At 51.3% G+C, this 19,258-nt stretch overlaps 1 protein-coding gene across 4 annotated transcripts in view; it reads right to left on the bottom strand.

The window, feature by feature from the left end:
• PAQR5 (progestin and adipoQ receptor family member 5) overlaps positions 1–19,258 on the bottom strand; it is a 91,696-nt gene that overhangs the window by 71,496 nt on the left and 942 nt on the right. Inside the window, exon 1 of one of the 4 annotated variants that reach the window (XM_043919789.1) lies at positions 12,605–12,738. The exons of 1 other annotated variant lie outside the window; for it this stretch is intronic. The gene's annotated coding sequence lies outside the window, so the exon portion shown is untranslated. Of the gene's footprint in view, positions 1–6,361; positions 6,605–12,545; positions 12,739–19,258 lie in introns of those variants that run through there. 2 more of the 4 variants (XM_043919790.1, XM_043919791.1) reach the window with 2 other exon arrangements.

The raw sequence follows: 19,258 nt of genomic DNA on the forward strand, positions 1-19,258 counted from the left end.
GAAAATTTTATAGAAAAAGGTACTTGTGACCTAATGAGCCTGCCAACTTTGATGTTAAGATTCTGCTCCAAAAGGAATAAAGTAATAGCTCATCTTCTATTTTCTCATGACTAGATTTTGTGTTTTGAAAGCATACAGATTTCAATGTTTTGAATATGTCATTTTCGTTACCTGACAGGGTCTGTTTTTATGTTTACATTTACTTGAGGTTCCAAAATATTACACATTTCTTGTCTTTAAAATTATTGTTTTCTTTTACTGATTTAAATTTTTAAATACCTTCTTATAAAATACAAAAATGTACTTGAGTATTAGGTGATATGCACAACAAGACGGCCTCAGCTGTTTTACTCAAGTGTAACTATTTCCACACACTGTCGAGCTGGACAGGTGGGTGTCGGGCATCTAGCCCAGCGGTTCTCAGCTCTGGATACGTCTTAAAACCACCTGAGTGTGCTCAGTCGTGTCTGACTCTGCGACCCCATGAACTGCAGGCTCCTCTGTGCATAGGATTCTCCAAGCAAGAATACTAGAGTGGGTTGCCATCTCCTTCTCCAGGGGATCTTCCTGACTCAGGGAACAAACCTATGTCTCCTGCACTGGCAGGTAGGTTCTTCACAGCTGAGCCACCTGAGAAGCCCTAAAACTACCCAGGGAGTTTGACCACACACTGACGTCTGGATCCACAGCTCACTTAAGCAAGCCTCCGAAGGCCAGGGAGAGGAGGAGGAGCCCAGCTGACCCTCCAGCACGGCCAGGGTGAGAATGCTCAGATTCCAGGCCGAGGTGACGGCTGAGCTGGTCCACCACCGTGCCCTGGAGGATCAGGACCGGGGTGCCTGGTCTACACAGCTTGTTGGCTTCCAGGGTGGGTGCAGCAGGCAGGTCTGTCCTCCAAGGGTGGAATAGGGTGAGTCCCTGCCGGCTTGATGGCAGGTGAACCAGGCCCTGACTGCTGGGGCTCCCCTCACCCCAACAGGAAGTGTCAGGCTTCTGGGGACAGCACGATCCTATCTGCACTCTCCTCCCAGGCTGCTAATCTGATCAGAAACTTGAAGTCTGAGATAAGGCTGTCAGCCTGTGAGATGGAGCCCAGATCACAGGAGGAAGGAAAGCAGGGAGACCCAGGGAGGACTCGGGGTGAGGAGGGGGCAGCCCTGGAAGCCTGTAAGAGGGCATGCAGCCCCTGAGGGCAGAACCAAGGCACCCTCCCCCTACCCCCTGAGATGTAGCTTCTGGGAGGCAGGTGTCGGCTGAAGCCACAGAGGCACTGTTCTCCAGCGGGGTGGGCCATTCCATGCACATTGACCTCCCCACGGGAAAATGTCCAGGTGGGGCCTGGGGTGCTCACTCTGGAGAGGGGGTGAAGTTAGAGGCAGGAGCCTGGATAAACACTCTAGTGGTGAGTCCCAAACTCACCCGTGCACTCAAATAACGCAGGGGCTGTGAACACATGAGCCTACTGGGTCAGTCCATCTCACGCCTTTTCAATCAGATGGCCCAGCAGGGGAACCTGGGAGGCATTCCCAGTATCAAGCCCCAGCGGGGAAGCACCTGCCTTGAGCTTCTGAGATCGGTCACCTTCACATGGCCCAGAATCCACCGCACACGGCAGGAGTTTAGGCTGGAATCCACACCGCTCGGTGAGCAGGTGGTGCAGGAAAGCATGGCCACCCTCACAGAGAAGAACCCCTTCTTTCTGAAGAGTCAGACATGCCCAATAGTGAAACTGTGAGGGAGCCACGGAGAGCGGGAGGCAGACTCTCCGAGTGGCTGCCTGCCTCCTGGACACACCCACCTGGGTGATTTCAGGCAACTCCCCTCCATGACTGATACATCATCCAGCCACCAAACCATAACTCTGTCCTTTGTACACACTGGTCCCTCTGCTCCAAGACGCCTCTGCCCTCACTGTATGTCTGCCTGGAAAATTCCACCACAGCCTTCAGTGTCCGCCCGAGCCCCACTCCATCAGGCTCCAGTGCCCCTGACCTGCCCTCTGTTCCCAGGTCCTCTGGGCCTCCCTGCTGCACTTCAAGCTGCATGGGTGCTCCGGGAGTGCGTCTGACCCCGCCTTGCTCCATGATGGGTGTCCAGAACCAAGCACTGCATCTGACATGTTGGGGAGCACTCAGCAAAGACCTGTGCTGTGGCCCAAGGAGTCCTGAGAAGGAGCCCAGAGCAAGGATGTGGGAGCAGTCAGAGAAGGCTCCCAGGGGGAGGCAGCACTGAAGGTGGACCGCAAATGAGGGTGAGCACTTGCTTTGGCAGAGACGGAGGAAGGGAGAGGAGCTTGCGAGCAAAGGCCCAGAGCGGGGAAATGGGCCGGCCACAGCAGGGAGGCTTGCTGCTGCTGAACTCAGAGACAAGAGATGGGAGGACAGCTGGGGGCGGGGGCAGGGCAGAGGGAGGCCCCGGGGGCACCCCTCCTCTGGGCCATGGAGCTCAGCATTCCCTCCGGCCTCCCTCCTCAGAGGATGTGCATTCTGAGCAGCTTTCCTTGGCAATCATTAACTCTTGAGCTTCACCCATTGGGACTGGGGGGGAATTATTTACTGATCGAACTGGCAAGTGAGCCATTTCATGTAATTATTACCCAGGGAACACAGCCCACAATCAAGGGTGAAATGGCCATGGGCAGCCAGGGAGGTGTAACTGGCAGGAGGAAGTCACACATGGACCCGGCAGGGGACTGGCATGTGCCCAGACCTTCAGCGGAGACTAGAGGACATCGGGGATCAGAGAAGGACGTGGGGCCCAGCGGGGAGGGGGAGAACACGGGGCCCACGTGACTTCACAAGTGGCCCCACAGACAGTGAGAAGCTCAAATGGCAGAAACCTCTGTAATACACAATTATTTCCATCCGTGACGAGAGACTCTGGGCCCTGGGGTCAGTGGGACCTGGCTTTGAGTCCTGAGGTCTCTCTAGGCCCCACTTTCCTCCTCTGTAAATGGGGATGACCGTGTTGATTTGAAATTCTACTTACTGAGCACTTGGTCTATTCCAAGACTTTTATGGGCATTTTACACTCCACAGAATTTTCACAATCGGCTTCCAGGTGTGTATGTTCGTCACTCAGTTGTATCCAACTCTTATAGGCCCCCTGAACTATAAACCACCAGGCTCCTCTATCTGCGGAATTTTCCAGGCAAGAATACTAAAGCAGGGATCAGAAAGTCCCCTGGGGAATTCCTTCTCCAGAGGATCTTCCTGATCCAGCAATCAAACTTGGCTCTCCTACATTACATAGACCCTTTATAATCCTCAGAGTGACTATGTCATTGGCCTGTTTCAAGCATTAACAAGAGCCGGCGTTAAGGCCAAGATGCACAGTAAGTGTCCATAAAGTCGCCTGCCTGTATGACATTATTATGATGGACGATGTTCCTGGCTGGGCTGTCGAAGGCTACAAGGGAAACCACAAAACAGATCCTCCTTCCTCCTCACAAGGACACTATTTTTCCTGCTAACCCAATGTCAAAAGCAACACATTTCACAATATTTGAATGCAGCAGTAGATTAAGAGCCCCAGTGGCAAAATGTGACACAAGGTCATTATTCTAGTATTATTAAGCACAGGGTTGTTTCTTTTTTTAAGGACTGAGAAAAATGAATTATTCAAAATACCAGGAAGAATGAGAATAATAATAGGCGCCTTCAAATCGGCCCCCAAGAAGGTGCAGCCAGAGCTGGGAAGGTGTAAATAGTTAAGCCTTGCCCTGCCTGACCTCTGCTGCCAGAGGCCCCCGAGGCTGCAGGCTGGCCTGCACCCTGTCTGGAGGCCGGCCTAGAACCCGCAGGACCTGCCAGAGGCAAGTAGTGCTGGATCAGCCGGCCGGCGACAGTGGGTGTGGATTCTGGCTGCAGCCATCGCTGCCTGCCCCCAAAGTCCCGACAGCCTCTGGTTATTGCGGACGGTGATGCACTCTGCCCAGGGGTGGAAAGCTGGGCAAGCGAAAGTCACCCAGTCATGTCTGACTCTCTGCAACCCCACGGACTGTAGTCCACCAGGTTCTTCTGTCCACGGAATTCTCTAAGCAAGAATACTGGAGTGAGTAGCCATTCCCTTCTCCAGGGGATCTTCCTGACCCAGGGATTGAACCCAGGTCTCCTGCACTTCAGGCAGACTGAATGAAAAGTGAGCAAGGAAAAATCATGTCCAGGGTTAACATGCCCCTTCCCATCACGTGTCCCCACAGTGTCCCACAGAGTACTGGGAAGCAGGAAGGATCATCGAGGGGGAAACATGCCTGAAGATGGGTCTCCTATTTCTTGGCCTAGAAACGTCACACAGGCTGGCATCCGTGTAAGAAGGTGGTCCCCTGTGCAGTGTGAGTCAGGGGCTACCCTCCACACTGTGAAGCTAGAGATTTCACCATGAGAGGTTCACTTCTTTGAGTCTTTAAAGAAGGCCCTAAGGAAGAGGAGAGGTGTCATGGGAGTAGCAGAATCATCGGAAGAATTTTTTTTCCCTCTAACTTTTCATGCCGAGTCCCAGTCTTCCTTTCAGCACAGACAGAATTCATTTCCACAGTAACGTGTGTCAGCTGGGGGAGACATCTGAGCAGGCGGGGTGGAGCATGGGCAGAGAACCCAGCTCTGTTTAGGCCCGTCATAAACAAAGGCCCGTCATAAACAAAGGCCCATCATAAACAAAGGCCCGTCTTTGTGGGGAGAGCACTGGGCAGGGAGTCAGGGGGCCTGGTCACGGCTGACTGAGTGGCCCTGGGAGGCCCGGGTGACCCCAAGAGCTACGTAACCATCTGCACCTCCGTCTCCACATCCTAGAGTGAGAACGCTGAGGAGGTGAGGCTCGCCGGCACCAGGAGGCGCTCAGAGACCAGCGTGAACACACGCTGGGCCCCACCAGGTGTGCCAAACACGTCGGCCCTCCCAAAGCAGGGATCATCTGCTCTGATCAACCCCCCAGAGACCCTGCCCAGCCTCTGTCCTCCCCACACCAGCAGGACACAGGAGCTGAGCCCAGGAGCCTGAACAAAGCCAACTTGAATGGAACAAGGCCCGCTTTATCAGGACAGGTGTTTTCTCTTTGAAAGTCAAATGGGAGGCCTCTGCACAAGGAAGGGTGCTCACAGCACACCCAGGCTGGCGGGGTGGAGGCCCAGGCACCGCAGGGACTGTGTCCCCTGACCCTTCCCTCCCTGGCCCGCGGCCCCTGAGAGCTTGACCACTGGACTTCACTTCTTCAGACTCCCCTTCTGTTCTTTTCCGGCCCTGAAGGAAATCTGGAGAGGGATAAGCAAAGACTTGATCATTAACAGGAGACCATAAAGTACCCAAGGGGCTTCCCGAGAGGCATTAGTGGTAAAGAACCCACCTGCCAATTCAGGCGTAAGAGATGTAAGAGACACAGGTTCAGTCCCGGGGTCGGGAAGATCCTCTGGAGGGCATGGCAACCCACTCCAGTATTCTTGCCTGGAGAATCCAATGGACAGAGGAGCCTGGCCAGCTATAGTCCATGGGGTCACACAGAGTTGGCTATGACTAAAGCAACTTAAGTGCACACACGTACACACACACACACAACCCAAAGGACAAAACTAATACTTCCAGAAGAGAACAAGGTATAAAACCAGGACCCAGAGATGTCAGGAGGCCTGCTCAAGGTCATCCAGCAGGCTGGTCTTAGGGCAAGCCCAGAAGCCTCCAGTCTTGCTAAGGGACAACCTAGAAGCAAGATTCCAGCAACTGGGCATCTGAGGGACTCAAAGGACTGCCTCTGGTAGGACAGTGACGATTAAAGCAAACCAGTCCAAGAGGGAGGAGGGACAAAGACAACAGCCAATTTCCCTTCCTCCCAAGTCCTCCCCTAGCCTCATGTTTAAGCTAAATGTTTCATCCTCCTTCACACAATTTCCTTTTTCAAAAATTATTTACAATTTTTTTTTTCCAAACCATTGAAAAAAATGGTTTCAAATCATTGAAAACCTCTCGGGTTCTAGAGAGGATGCGTACCAAAACCGTCAAAGAACTCAACTGCTGATGCCTCATATTTCAGAAACAGATGCCCTCCCTTCTTGGGGCCCTTCTCAGAGCCACTGCTCCCCAACAATGCCCGTCATAAGAAAGGGCCCCAGCGAGAAGCATTACTGGGCCCTGATCTGGGGAAACAAACACTTGTTTTCTGCCCCAAGGGCCACTGAAGGATACTCGAGGGACCACACCTGCCCAATTGGAAGCATTTTCAAAGCCTCATCATCCCTCACAGAAGTGCAAAGCCACAGTTCATCCAGCTAGCAGCCCCCCAAGGCTCCCCTGCCTGTCAAAGAGGCTGAAACACTTTGATAGAGCCCACAGGGGCTCCCTGTCTCCTGCCCCATCCCTTGCCAACAGCTCACCTGTCACCCCCAAAGCAGCCATCACCATCTTCCTGCACCCGGGGGGCCTGATGCACAAGCTCCCCGGGACACCTGGTCTTGTGGGGCTCCCGCCCCTTCCTTCCCCCTTGAGGAGACCCATGGTCTGCTCGAGCTCTTCCTGCTTCTAGAAGTCGTCTCTGCCAACCACAGCCCAGCTGGCTTCCCTTCATTCTCTGCACTGGCATCTGGGGCGATGGAGCCTTCTGGAGAAGGGGGACATGGTGTCTTTGCTGGGGAAGCAGAACAAACGCAACAGACTTGTAAGACCTATGACACCCAGCCCAGGTCAGAGTTCGGGAAGCAAGGTAAACACGAGCTGAACATGAGGTTATTTCCCCACAAATTCTACTCTCAAAAGGTCAATAACTCTTGAGGCAACAATAAGAGAAAAATCGCCAGGTAGCCTGAGTGATGGCCAAGTGTGAGCATGTGTCTGTGAACTTCCAGTGGATTTACTGACTTAAAGCACAGGTCTGGGAGGTGGACCAGCATGACTAGAATAGGCAAATCCTCCCCCAGTGCACACGCACACACACACTGTGTGATCTGAGACATTGTGGACTACAGCCCCCAGCCCCAATACAGCAGTGCTATTGCTAATCCTTCTACCATTATTTCTCTCTTCTCCATGTTGTAAAGCCTTTCTGGTCTTCAAGAATTCTCCTCTCAAATCCAATGCCACTGGAAGAACCGGATGGGCTCCTGATCCCAGGGGAGGGAGGCTCTGGCAAGGATGAGGGGGCTTTCATGGGGGAGGCAGAAAGCACCAAGAGGGCGGGGGGACTAGAGACAGGAGGGTGCACCTCTGCAGTGGAACAGGCAGAAGGGCGGGAGGACGGTGCCGGTGCCAGGAGGTGGTGGTAGCAAGGCTCAAGGGCGAAGGCGGATAGTTGAGTTCATCCAGGGACAGGTGCTTGTTAACCCGACACTAAAGGCCAGAGCTGGACTCATGTCATTTCCAGGTCTTTCCGCATCAGCTCCAGAGCCCTACCCTGGACTCACACAGGGAATCAACGTAAAGTCAGATTGCTCCTGGGAATTTAAAAACCATCTTCCAAGATGCACCCACAGGACCCAGCCTGTATCTTTGACCCCATCGCTCCCTCCTTTCCCATATGCAGTCGGATTCACCTTCTCTGTACATTTTCCTCCAGCCTCCCGGTTCTGATCACCCCCCACCCACCTGCACTTACACGGTTCCCTGTGACTCCCTGTCTGGGTTCCTGCCCTTCCATGAACGCTATCCTCATCTTGAGACACCTCCTCTAAAAGTCCACACCGAGAGCCTGTTTATTGAAGCACGCACACTGACAGCTCTGCAGGCCCACTGGGACCTGCGGTTTACTCACCCTCACGCTCTGTCCTTCCAAGGGTCCCTCTTGCCTTAACCGCACCCACAGGATTTTAATTCATGAAGGGGTCTGCATGGCACATAGGGAGGTTAGTGACACTGAAAGAATGCCTTACTTACATTTCTCAAGAGAATGGGGGCACAGCACAGCACACAGGACCACAGGGAGCACCAGGCTTTGGTCAAGAGGCAGAAGCAGGAGCGAGGGGTAGGCCTAACGGCACAGCCTCTGCTGGGGTTTCCATGGGAAAGGCAGGCAGGGCCGCTCAGGATTGGCTGGTTCGAATAGTTCCAGCAGACGTGGGGGCATCGGGGCTGTCTCTAGTTGCCTGGGACCTGGCACTGGGCTGGTTTAGGGCAGGGGAAATATATGGCACGTGTGAGAGTGAGATAAGTAGGGGATTCAGAGTATGGAGTCTGATCACAGGGGAAACATAACCGAGTTGGCCATCAGCTCGGCCCACTGATTAGCACATGCCAAACAGAAAAATATACTATCTAAGGAAACACAGAATACCCATCCCCTCACTTCCCCTCATCTAGCTGTTTCCAGCATTTGTTCATCCACTCTTTGCTAATACTGTAGTTCTGTTCTTTAACTTTCTGACACTTTGTTAACACAATCCCATGCCTCAGTGGACTCAAATATCTGCCTTCTCTCTCAAAACTTGCTGCCACCAAGTTCCTGGCACCAGCACCCTCATCCCACCTGCCCTTCTGCCTGTTACACAGGAGAGGTGTTTCCGGTCCCGGTCCTAATGTGGAACCTACTCCAACACTTCCTCGGGGACCCCTGAGCCAGGGACCGCCCCCCACCCCAGTGAACATCAGAATTCTGAAAACATAGCAGCAAAAACAAAAAAACTGCCCTGATCAACTGTGTGTGTGTGTGTGTAGGGGGTGGGGTGGGGCAGAATGCTTGTATTTTATATTCCAGACAAAAGACTAGTTTCTCCAATACACAAAGATCACCTCTAATTCAGTGAGAAGAGGACCAATAACCTCACAGAAAATGGGTAAAACATGCAAATAGACAGCTCATAGAAATGGAAATGCACATGGCTCTTGTCTATGAAAACATGTTCAGCCTTACTCAGAGCAAGAAAAATGCAAATTAAAATGACGTCAAGAAACTATCTTTGTCTTCGAGATTGGCAAATATCAGTAAGCTGGTAACACTATGTTGGAGGGTATAGAAAAATGAGCATCCTTGTGTTCTACCGATAAGAGTGAACATTCTTATAAATTCTATGGAGAGCAATCTGCTGATAACTTTCAAAACACAAACCACACAAAGCTTCTGACTCATCAATGCCACTTCTGAGACTTTTTCCCACACGCACCCACTAACACTGCAACTGGCTAAAGCACAAGGATATTCAGAGGGACATTGTTTGTGATGTCCCCAAACAGGAGATTTGTTAACTAAACTACATGCCATCCATGTCATGGAACGTTACATAGCTGTAAAGGAGAGTGAAGAAGCTCTCCATGAACTTATCTGGAAGCTTCTCAAAAGAGCTAAGTGGAGGATTTCCATAGTGGTACTGGCTAAGAATCTGCCTGCCAACACAGGGGGCTCGGGTTCAATCCCTGGTCCAGGAAGATCCCTCAGGCTGCGGGATAACTAAACCTGCAAGCCACAACTACTGAGCCCAAGCTCCTCGAGCCTGTGCTCTACAACAAGAGAAGCCACCGCAATGAGAAGCCCATGCACCACAACGATGAGGAGCCTCCACTCACTGCAACTAGAGAAAGCCCATGCGCTGCATCAAAGACCCAGTGCAGCCAAAAACAAGAAATAAATAAGAAATAAATTTTTTAAAAAACAGAGAGCAAGCTAAGTGGAAAAAGACCAAATAAGGGACAGAAGAATGCATACAGTGCTGCTACCTTTTGGGGGTAAGATCATACACGCACTTACTGATCTGCGCATGAAATGTCTCTGGAAGAATATGTAAGAAGCTGGTAGAGTTGTCTCTGAGGAGCAGAGGGCGCTGGAGGCCAAAAGAGATGGGTGTGGAGACTTTTTCACTGTGAAATCTTTACACTTTTTGAATTCTGAACTATGTATGTTTTTCTTCTAAAAAAAAAAAAGGTGGGTGTGGGGGCAAAACAAGCAAGATGCAATAAATAAACAAAATCCTCCCTATCGCACTTTCCTTCTGGTTTCTACACTCTCTCCTCACCTTCTGCTGACACGTTTGGAAAAGGCTATCTCCCAGCTGTCCCCATCCCCTCCTGGCCCTTCCTCCGCGATCCCAGACTGACCAAGTCACTGGTCTCTAAATCCAGTGGCCATGTCCCAGTCCTCACCTTCCTTGAAGGCTCCAGTGACTCACTGCAGGCCAGGTCCCCCCTCCTTCATCATCCTCGGGCTCCCCCAGCACCCCACTCCCCAGTTCCCTGCTCAGTCTCTGGGCTGCCTCCCCAGGCCCAGTCTCTGAATGCCAGCACCCCTGGAGCTCACCTCTAGGCCGTCCTCTCTGCTCTGCTCTTTGCGGTCCACAATCCCCCTGGGGTACCTGGTCTACCCAAGGCTAAGCTTGTCATCTACACGCATGTCATTCCCAAACATGCATCTCCAGCTGGACCTCTCTTCTGAGCTCAGGGCCCCATTTGGATGAGTCCCTGGGATTTCCCACACAACAGGCCCCAAATGTAATTCATCAGCTTCCAGCCAGTTTCATCCTCCATACCTGGATGGCTTCCTTGCCTGTGTTCCCTCCTGTATATCCCTTGAACCTGGCCACTCTTCTCCTCCTCCACTACCGTCCATCTAATGAAAGCCTTCCCAGCTCAGGGCCTCTGCATTCCAGTTACCTCTGCCTTGAATATTCTCCTCCACTCCTCATCCCTGCTTTATCTTGATTCTTATCTATCTTCTAGAACTCAGATTAACACCACTTCCTCAAGAGACCTTTCCTAGTCCCTGGGGCAATGACTCTCAAGTGAGGGTGATTTTTTCCAGGGTACATTTGGCAAGGTCTAGAGATGTTTTTGGTGATCACAACTGGGGTTGGGGTATATGGGGAGAGGCCAGGGATGCTGCTAAACATCCTATAACACTCCAGACGGTCCCCACAACAAAGAGTAATCTGATACAGAATATTGGGAGTGGAGATGTGCGAGCCCCGGCCCTGGGTTAAATCACGTCCCATGACATACTTTCATAGCATGCTCCATTTCTCTTGAAGAGCACCTATCACAATCGTGTCAATATTTACCTGTGCAAAGGTATTGGCCAAGTTTCATCTTCTAAGCCTTTTGAGATGAATAAATAAATTAAAGTCACTGGCTTGGGTTTATCTCTATATCTCCAATTCCCATGCCCAGCCTCAAACTCAGAGCCTTGAGTTTGGTAGTGAAAACATATGGAGAGATACGAAATACTCAGGGCAGGAATGGGCGGTACTGAGCAGGGCACTCTCCGCGTGTCTTGGCCTCCAACTTCGGGGGATCCTCTGTGCCACCTGACGGCAGTCCTTTCCCTGCCCTGGACCAGCTTCTGCCGCTTTGCTGCAGCACCTAGCTCTGCGTAGCTTTGCACACCCCTCAAATCCTGTCTCCACCCAGGTGGTTCCACAGGCCCCTTCAAGCCAATGGATATGCCCTCCTCATCTTGTCAAACTGGTCGCTCCTCCTGTTAAGTTCATCTGACAGCCTCACCACTACTCACCCAGCACAGACCCAGGTGCCCTGTGCAGCCCACCCACACCCACCCGTTCCTTCCACCCAACTCAGACACCAGGCTCCAGCGCTTGCCTTAAGCCTCTCTCCCTGCCAGGCCCTGTGTGACATCACTTTCAGCTCTGCCCATCTCAGAATGACAACAGGCCTGTATCATTTCCTGATTAAAACCCCCTTCAGGGCTTCTCACGGCCCACAGCGTGGAGCCCAAGTTTCTTGCCTGGTCCAAGACCCTTCACCCTCCGTGGTCCGCCTCCAGCCCCAAGCACAAACACCTCTGTGCCTCTTGTCTCCTGCCTCAGTCCAGGCCCTCCTCCCGCCCCTCCGTCTTCCCTTTCCTGTCCCCCTCCCTTCCTCTTCCTCTCCTTAGATGCCTGAAGAGCCCATGTTCATCCTTAAGATCTAGTTCCAACTCTTCTTCTTCAATGGTATGGTGGTTCCTCAAAAATTGAAATGTACCACTTCCGTTGAATCCAGCAATTCCACTTCTGGGGACATACCTCAAAGAACTAAAAGCAGGGACCCAAAGAGATATTTGTCTACACATGTTTATGGCAGCTGTACTGAGAAGAGCCTAAAGGTGGAAGCGACCCATGTCCTTTGATAAACAAAATATGGTATATTGAACACTGGAATCTCATTCTACTTTCAAAAGTAAAGAAAATCTGATGTATACCACACCAATAAACCTTAAAACACAATACTAAGTGAAAGAAGCCAGACACAAAAACCCTTATGTTATAAGATTCTGCTAAAAAGAAAAAAAAGACTACTTACATGAGGTACCCAGAAAGCAGCATGGTGGTTACCAGAGGCAGAGGGGAGGAGGGAAAGGGTGGCCAGTGCCTCCCGGGCAGAGTTTTGGTTTTGTAAAGTGAAACGAGTTCTGGGCTTGGATGAGGAGGAGGATTGTACAACAATGTGAATGTCCTTAATGACACTGAACTGCATGCTTTGAAAAGATTAAAATGGTAAAGTTGTATGTTGTGTACATTTTACCACCCACAAAAAAGGCAAAAACCAAAACTCACACCCAAGCTCTTCTTGTTGAAATCCCCTGCACGCCACCATTACCTCCCCAAACCCAGGCACACCTCCCACCCACCATCCCCGATTCCCTACCTCACCCCCTGGGTGGAGCTGACCAGACCCTCCTCTGGGCACTGCAATTACAGACTGACCTCTGCCCTCCCAAACTGAAGGCTTCTGCTGGAGAGGGCTGTGTCTGACTCCCTGCTCCTTCTGCAGCATCCAGAGCAGTCTCTCATCCTTCAGTGAGAATCAGAAGAATGAATAACCCAAACCAGTCATTCTGGGTTCATACCACCCCAAATTTCACAGCCTGTTGCCCTCAGAACAGTGATTTACTACTAAGACTCACTGACAAACTCCTCCCATTCCTAGAGAAGATAAATCTTCACCCTTCCATGAAGCAAAAAGGTCAGAAGGGGCTTCCATGGACGGTTAATAAACAACTAACTCAGGAGGAATAAACACAATAAAACCAGGGCTGGGTTGGGGTAAGAGTACGTGGCCCTCGGGTCTGCCACCCCGTGCTCTGCCTTTCCCTCCTCTGCATGGCGGGTGGCCGCTGATTCACTTCCTGGGACCCCTTCCAGGGCAGCAGGAAAGGGGACCATGGAGGAGCCAACTCCTCAGGGCATGTAGAGATGATTAGTCACTGGCTGGAAGGCTGCTGACCTTAGTCCCTGGGCCGACCACAGGCCTGCTTCTCCCGCCCCCCCTGCCTTCTTATGCAACCCAAGGTCTGGGAGGCAAAGAGACCCAGCAAGAGGACCAGTGGGCCCAGCGCCTTTCCTGTTCTCAGAGCTCACACGGCCCCCATAAGCCCTTGGAGACCCCATGGACGGGCTCCTCACATACACATAGTTCTCACTTCCAAAACGGGGCTGAAAGAGATGTCTTCCTGGTCCTGAGGGTAGTCATTGGGAGGATCTTCAGAGATCATCTAACCCCATGGTTCTCAATTAGAGGTGATTCTGCTGCCAGGGGTCAATTGGCAACATCTGGAGACATTTGTGTTTGTCAAGAAAGGGGAGAGAGGTGGTCCCCAGCATCTAGAAGGTAGAGGCTGCCGTCAAAGCATGGGCCAGCCTGGCAGCACAGAAGTCTCTGGTCCAGAGTGTCAACAGTCCCCGATCCCAGCCAAGCTGTCTCTTCTACAGATGAGGAAACTGCGACCCAGGGAGGGACAGGGCCAAAACCATACTGTGAGTCAGATCGAGTCAGAATTAGAGTCTCCAGGGCTCCCCACCAGCCACTCCAGCCTTCAGCTCCCAAGACTCCTGCGACTGACTCAAAGACAGGTGGCCAGCTGGCCAGGCAGAGGGACTCAGGACCCTGAGATCTAGACAACTCCTGATGGCTGGGCTCCGTGCCTCCGGCGGGCTCCACTACATCGCACTAGGGCCAGCCTGACCACAGGGCTCCCACATAACCAAAGAGGAAGAATGTCTTCAGGGGCTACAGTGTGCCCAGGCAAAATGCCCATGTGAGGCTTAGGTAAAAGTTACCGTGTAAGTCCTCACAGAGCTCTCTGGGGTGGTCCTGGCCTGGGGTCAAAGCTGGAAGAGGAAGCAACTCTGTAAGATAAACCCTGGGTAAAAGGACAGGGCACGGGTGGAAAACACGCCTGGAATTGCTGCTTTGGGGGAACGCTTTTTCCCTGGCTGCCAAAAATGATTGTATCTCTCACACCTGTGAGCTCCTCGATGCCATTTCAGAATAACACCTGGAGTCATCTTGTCCTTTTACCCCAGAAGCCAATACTATGTCTCCCACCACAGATCAGACACTAGGGTGTAGGTCCAGCCAACAGCACTGATGATGAAACCCCCGTTATTCATGAAAGGCTGACTCACATCATGTCACAACAGGCAAACTTTTCCATCCACTGTTGCTGAAAGTCACCAGACTTGTAGTGATGGTGGTGATAAAGAGGAGGCAAGGAATAGGAGTGTCTGAGCTATGTCTCATGTCAGGGTCTCCCCTCCTCACAGGAAGAGAGCCCATGAGGACTGGCTGAGGGACAAGAATGGGGGGAAGGAACTAGAGTGGCCTCAGAAAGAGAAGTCCCCATTACAGACTCATTTCTTCACAGAGTATTAGCATTGTTCCCTCTACCTGCCCTGCTCTAGTCCTCCCCAGTTTTCCCAATGTGCTGGTAAACCCCCACACATCCTTCAAGGCCCAACTTCTGGAGTCCCTCTCCCAACATCAATTCTAACTCTTAATTTGGCAAATCACAATGCGAATGGGAGAAGACTTGGAGGTCAAAAGCAGGGGAAACGCTAAAGTTCCCTATGGATCTAACGTGGGGGCCTGCACAGGATCTGCTTCCCCTGTCTCCATGTGTGTGCACACCATCCTGGCCTCCAGGCTCTCTGTCCTGTCTGTGTGGCTGACTGCAGTAGCATGGCATGGAGGCTGAGATTTCAGGGTCTGCTGCTAAGGAGCTTTAGTCGTGTCTGACTCTGTGCAACCCCATAGATGGCAGCCCACCAGGCTCCACCGTCCCTGGGATTTTCCAGGCAAGAACACTGGAGTGAGGTGCCATTGCCTTCTCCTTCAGGGTCTGGAGCCAGACTAATTCTGCTACCCTTCTCCCTGCAACTGTCACCTTGGCCAAAGTTATATCACCTTGCTGAGGCTGTTTCCTCATCTATAAAATGGAGATGATACAGTTTCAACCACATGGCTGTTGTAAGGATTCCCTAGGACAAGCACTTAGAACGGTGTCTGGCACCCAATTAGCATTCAGTGAATGCTGATTACTATGACTAAAGATGCAGCCCTGCTCATCCCTGCAGTTAGAAAAGGCAGGGTCTACATTTCCAGTGAGTGTGAAGAGGAGAGACACCTGTAGGGACCTCATCTCCTGTTCTGGCAACAGGAGGGTTGCTTGCCATCAGTGGGAGGGTTTCTTGCCATCAGTGTCTTTTCCTCCAATAAACACCACATGGCCTTGAGTTTTCCCTTAGAACACAGACAAAAGTCCTTTGCAGAAACAACAGTGGCTGGAAGAATGATGCGGGGCAAGGGAGGCTTAAATTGCTCAGTGCTGGTGAATGTGTGGATGTATCTCCCATATTTTCTATCCCATAGAAAGTTCCAGCTTCTACCCTACCCACCCCCACCCACACACACCCAGGCTTCTCCAACCCGCTTGTCCCGACACAGCATCCTGGAAATTCAAGCTCTTGGAGCCTCCAGTAAACCACTCGTTGGATTCCTAAGGGAGGCCTTGGAGCCAGGCGCCCTGAGCAGAACAATGTCCTTACTCTTCCAGGCCCGCATGTCTGGTTGCACCTTCTCAGACTGGTCTGTGATCCTTCCCCCAGCAGATCAGAAGATTCATCTCTTTCCCCAGGGCCATCAGGGACTTGACTTTGGTCCTCTTGGGGGTGGGGGGTGGGGGGGGGGGTCTCTAGGGCCTCAGGGGATTTGAAAAGGTTGCCTGGAGAGGGCACTGTTTTCACCACTAACAGAGGCATAGCCCACCTCTGGAGAGCAGCAGTTTCTTTGGGGATGGGGGTCTGATGGGGAGCACTCCCCATCTGGCTCTCTCAAATCACTCTATGTGGATGGTGATATATTCAGCTAGGAGCTCCCCCCTGAGTAACTGGAGGCAGTTGGCCTGAAGGTTCTTGCTGAGGCAGCTCCTAAGCACCCCTAGCAACCTGGTGCCTGGGACAGAGACCCAGCTTAGAACTGACTCGAATCCAACCAAGAAAAGCTCCACCTCTGCCTTCAAGATGTCACTCCTTGTCCATCAACAGAGGAATGGATAAAGAAGATGTGGTACATATACAAAATGGAATATTACTCAGCCATAAAAAGGAACACAATTGTGCCATTTGCAGAGATGTGGATGAACCTAGAGACTATCATACAGAGTGAAGTCAGAAAAACAAATATCACATGTATAAAATGGGCTTCCCAGGTGGTACTAGTGGTAAAGAACCTGCCTGCCAATGCAGGAGACATGGGGATTCGATGCCTGGGTGGGGAAGATCTCCTGGAGGAGGGCATGGCAACCCACTGCAGTATTCTTGCCTGGAGAATCCCATGGACAGAGGAGCCTTGGCAGGCTACAGTCCATGGGGTCACAAAGAGTCAGACACTACTGAAGTGACTTAGCACACACACTGGTATAAAATAGATAAGTACTGAGAAACCTACTGTATAGTACAGGGATCTCTGGTCCGTGGTGACCTAAATGGGAAGGAAATCCAAAAAAGAGGGGATGTATATAAAACTATAACTGATTCACTTTGCTGTATGGTAGAAATAAGCGCAACACTGTAAAGCAACTATAATCCAATAAAAAAAATTAAAAAGAAATAGAGGTCACTCCTCATCTCTGGGCCTCAGTCTCCCCAGCTGTACAATGAGGAAGGGCAGCCTGGACGTGTTCATTTATTCAACATACGTGAAATAAGCACCTACTGCACACGAGGCACCGCTCTCGCTCCTGGAAGTAGAGTAGTGAATAAAACAGCCTGAAAGCCCTGCCCTCATGGAATCTAACAGGGAAGACAGCTGATAAACAAGACTTTTAAGGTGAAATACACAGGATATCAAATCAGTCAATCGTATCGGAAATCAACCCTGAACATTCACTGGAAGGACGGGTGCTGAAGCTCCAATACTTTGGCCACCTGATACAAAGAGCTGACTCATTGGAAAAGACCCTGATGCTGGGAAAGACTGAGGGCAGGAGGAGAGGGCGTGACAGAGGATGGGATGGTGGGATGGTGGGATGGCAGCACTGACTCGATGGACATGAGTTTTAGCAAACTCCAGGAGACAGTGAAGGACAGGGAAGCCTGGGGTGCTGCAGTCCATGGGGTCGCAAAGAGTCGGACACGACTTAGCGACTGAACAACAATGAACAACAGGATGTTAGATGGTGATAGTGCTGTGGAAAGGAGAGCACAGAAGAGGTGTAAGACTGTGAAATCTAAGGCTTATTCCAGCTGAGAGATTCTGGGTCTAAAGCTCTTACTCCACTGGGTTCTCATTAAGAGCCAGGAATGGCAGTAGGAAGCCGGGCAGGGCCTATGAGTGTAGGAACCACTGGTGTGTGTGTGTGAAGGGTGGGGGTGATGGTGGAGGCAAAATGCAGGGCCTTGAATCCCAGCTATGCTCTCAGTGGCCTTCCCCAAGCAGAACTGGCCAGCTCTGGGTATTCTGGTCTGTTCTCAGGCCAAAGCAGACACCACGTCTGCTAAGGAATCCAAGGTTATAGGGTTCCTGGCAGAGCTTCAGATGTCTTCAGGGCACTACCACAGAAAGTCTGCTACACCCTGCCTTTCCACTCGATGCCAGCCTTGGATCTCAGACCCCCCCACCCCCCCCGTCCCTCCTAGAATCTCCCCTGTGTTGTAGAGTATCCCTTCTCCTTACATGGCTAGAGAGGGGTGATTTTTCACCAATTTTTAGCCATTTCTCTTCCTCTAGAGATTATTTTTGATTGACAGGTACTTCATGTGAACCTACTGTGTGCTCATTATGAGGAGTGCTCTTAGAGGGACATCAAGTTGTGTGATCACTTCCTGGAAGGAATTTACAGCCCACCTGAGGAGGTCAGGCCAACAGACAAACATGTGAGGAAATACCTCTCAGTTTGCTTTGCAGCTTACAGAGCCATTTGGACTACATACTCTTGCATGAAACCATGCAGTCTATTGTTCCCATTTTGCAGATGAAGAAATTGAGTCCTTTTCCCTAAATCCGTGGTGTCCCATGGAATGGTAAGGAGAGGAAGAAGGGAATGAAGACTAGCATTTCCAAATAAGATTTCCTGGAGAAATGGGTAAGACTTTGGTATAGATGGGCCAAAGGCCCTCTGCCTCCGTCCTAGAGCAAGGCCATGTTGGACATGTAACCCACTACCTGCTGCTTCTCCTAGCCTAACCAGAAGTGGATGGAGGGTAAAGTGAAAGGTCAGCTGTCTGGAAAGACAGATGGGATTAAGGACATGCTCACTGGCTTAAAAAAAAAAAAAAAAAAAGTTGGGTAAAGATTTCAAGGGCCTTCAGGAATGGCATTGGACACCTTTCTGGTCTGACTTATCAGAATGCCCTTTCTGTTCCACAAGGGCGAAGATCCGTCAGCTGGAAAAGAGTCTTTGCTGTTTCAGGTTAATTCATTCCATTCTTGTGGGGCACCATCAGGTATTATGGCTATGTGTGTATGCTAAGTCACTTTAGTTGTGTCTGACTCTTTGTGACCCCATGGACTGTAGCCTGCCAGACTCCTCTGTCCATGGGATTCTCCAGGCAAGAATACTGCAGTGGGTTGCCATGCCTCCCTCCAGGGGATCTTTCCGAACCAGGAATCCAACCCGCTTTCTTGTCTCCTGCACTGGCAGGTGGGTTCTTTACCACTAGCGCCACCCGGGCTACAGTAGCTTAGCAAGGAGCTTGCCCTCTCTTGGAAGAGCTTCCCGACAAGACTTTAATTCTTCTTGGAGGTGTGCTTCCTACCCCTTTCAGGGGAAGAACCTCAAGAGAGGGAGAGACGAAATGAAGCCTTGATGATCAGGGGCCCAGCAAAATGGAGAACCAACAATCTGACTGTGGTTTGTGGTCCAAGTCCACCACTTTTCTCCAGCAAATTACTTAACCTCTTGGAGCCTCCGTTTTTGCCCATCTGACAATGGAAAAAGACCTACTTCCTCACTGGTTAATGGGGCGGGGGTGGTGGTGGTGGGTGAATTCAGGGAAGTGCCCATGTGAGTGCTGTTAGCTCCTCTCTTATCCTCTGACCTCCTCCACCTGTTCTCTATACCTCTGCGTAGTTAGGACCAT

This window comes from Cervus elaphus, chromosome 12 (genome assembly GCF_910594005.1).
Source record: "Cervus elaphus chromosome 12, mCerEla1.1, whole genome shotgun sequence".
Lineage (NCBI taxonomy): Eukaryota > Metazoa > Chordata > Mammalia > Artiodactyla > Cervidae > Cervus > Cervus elaphus.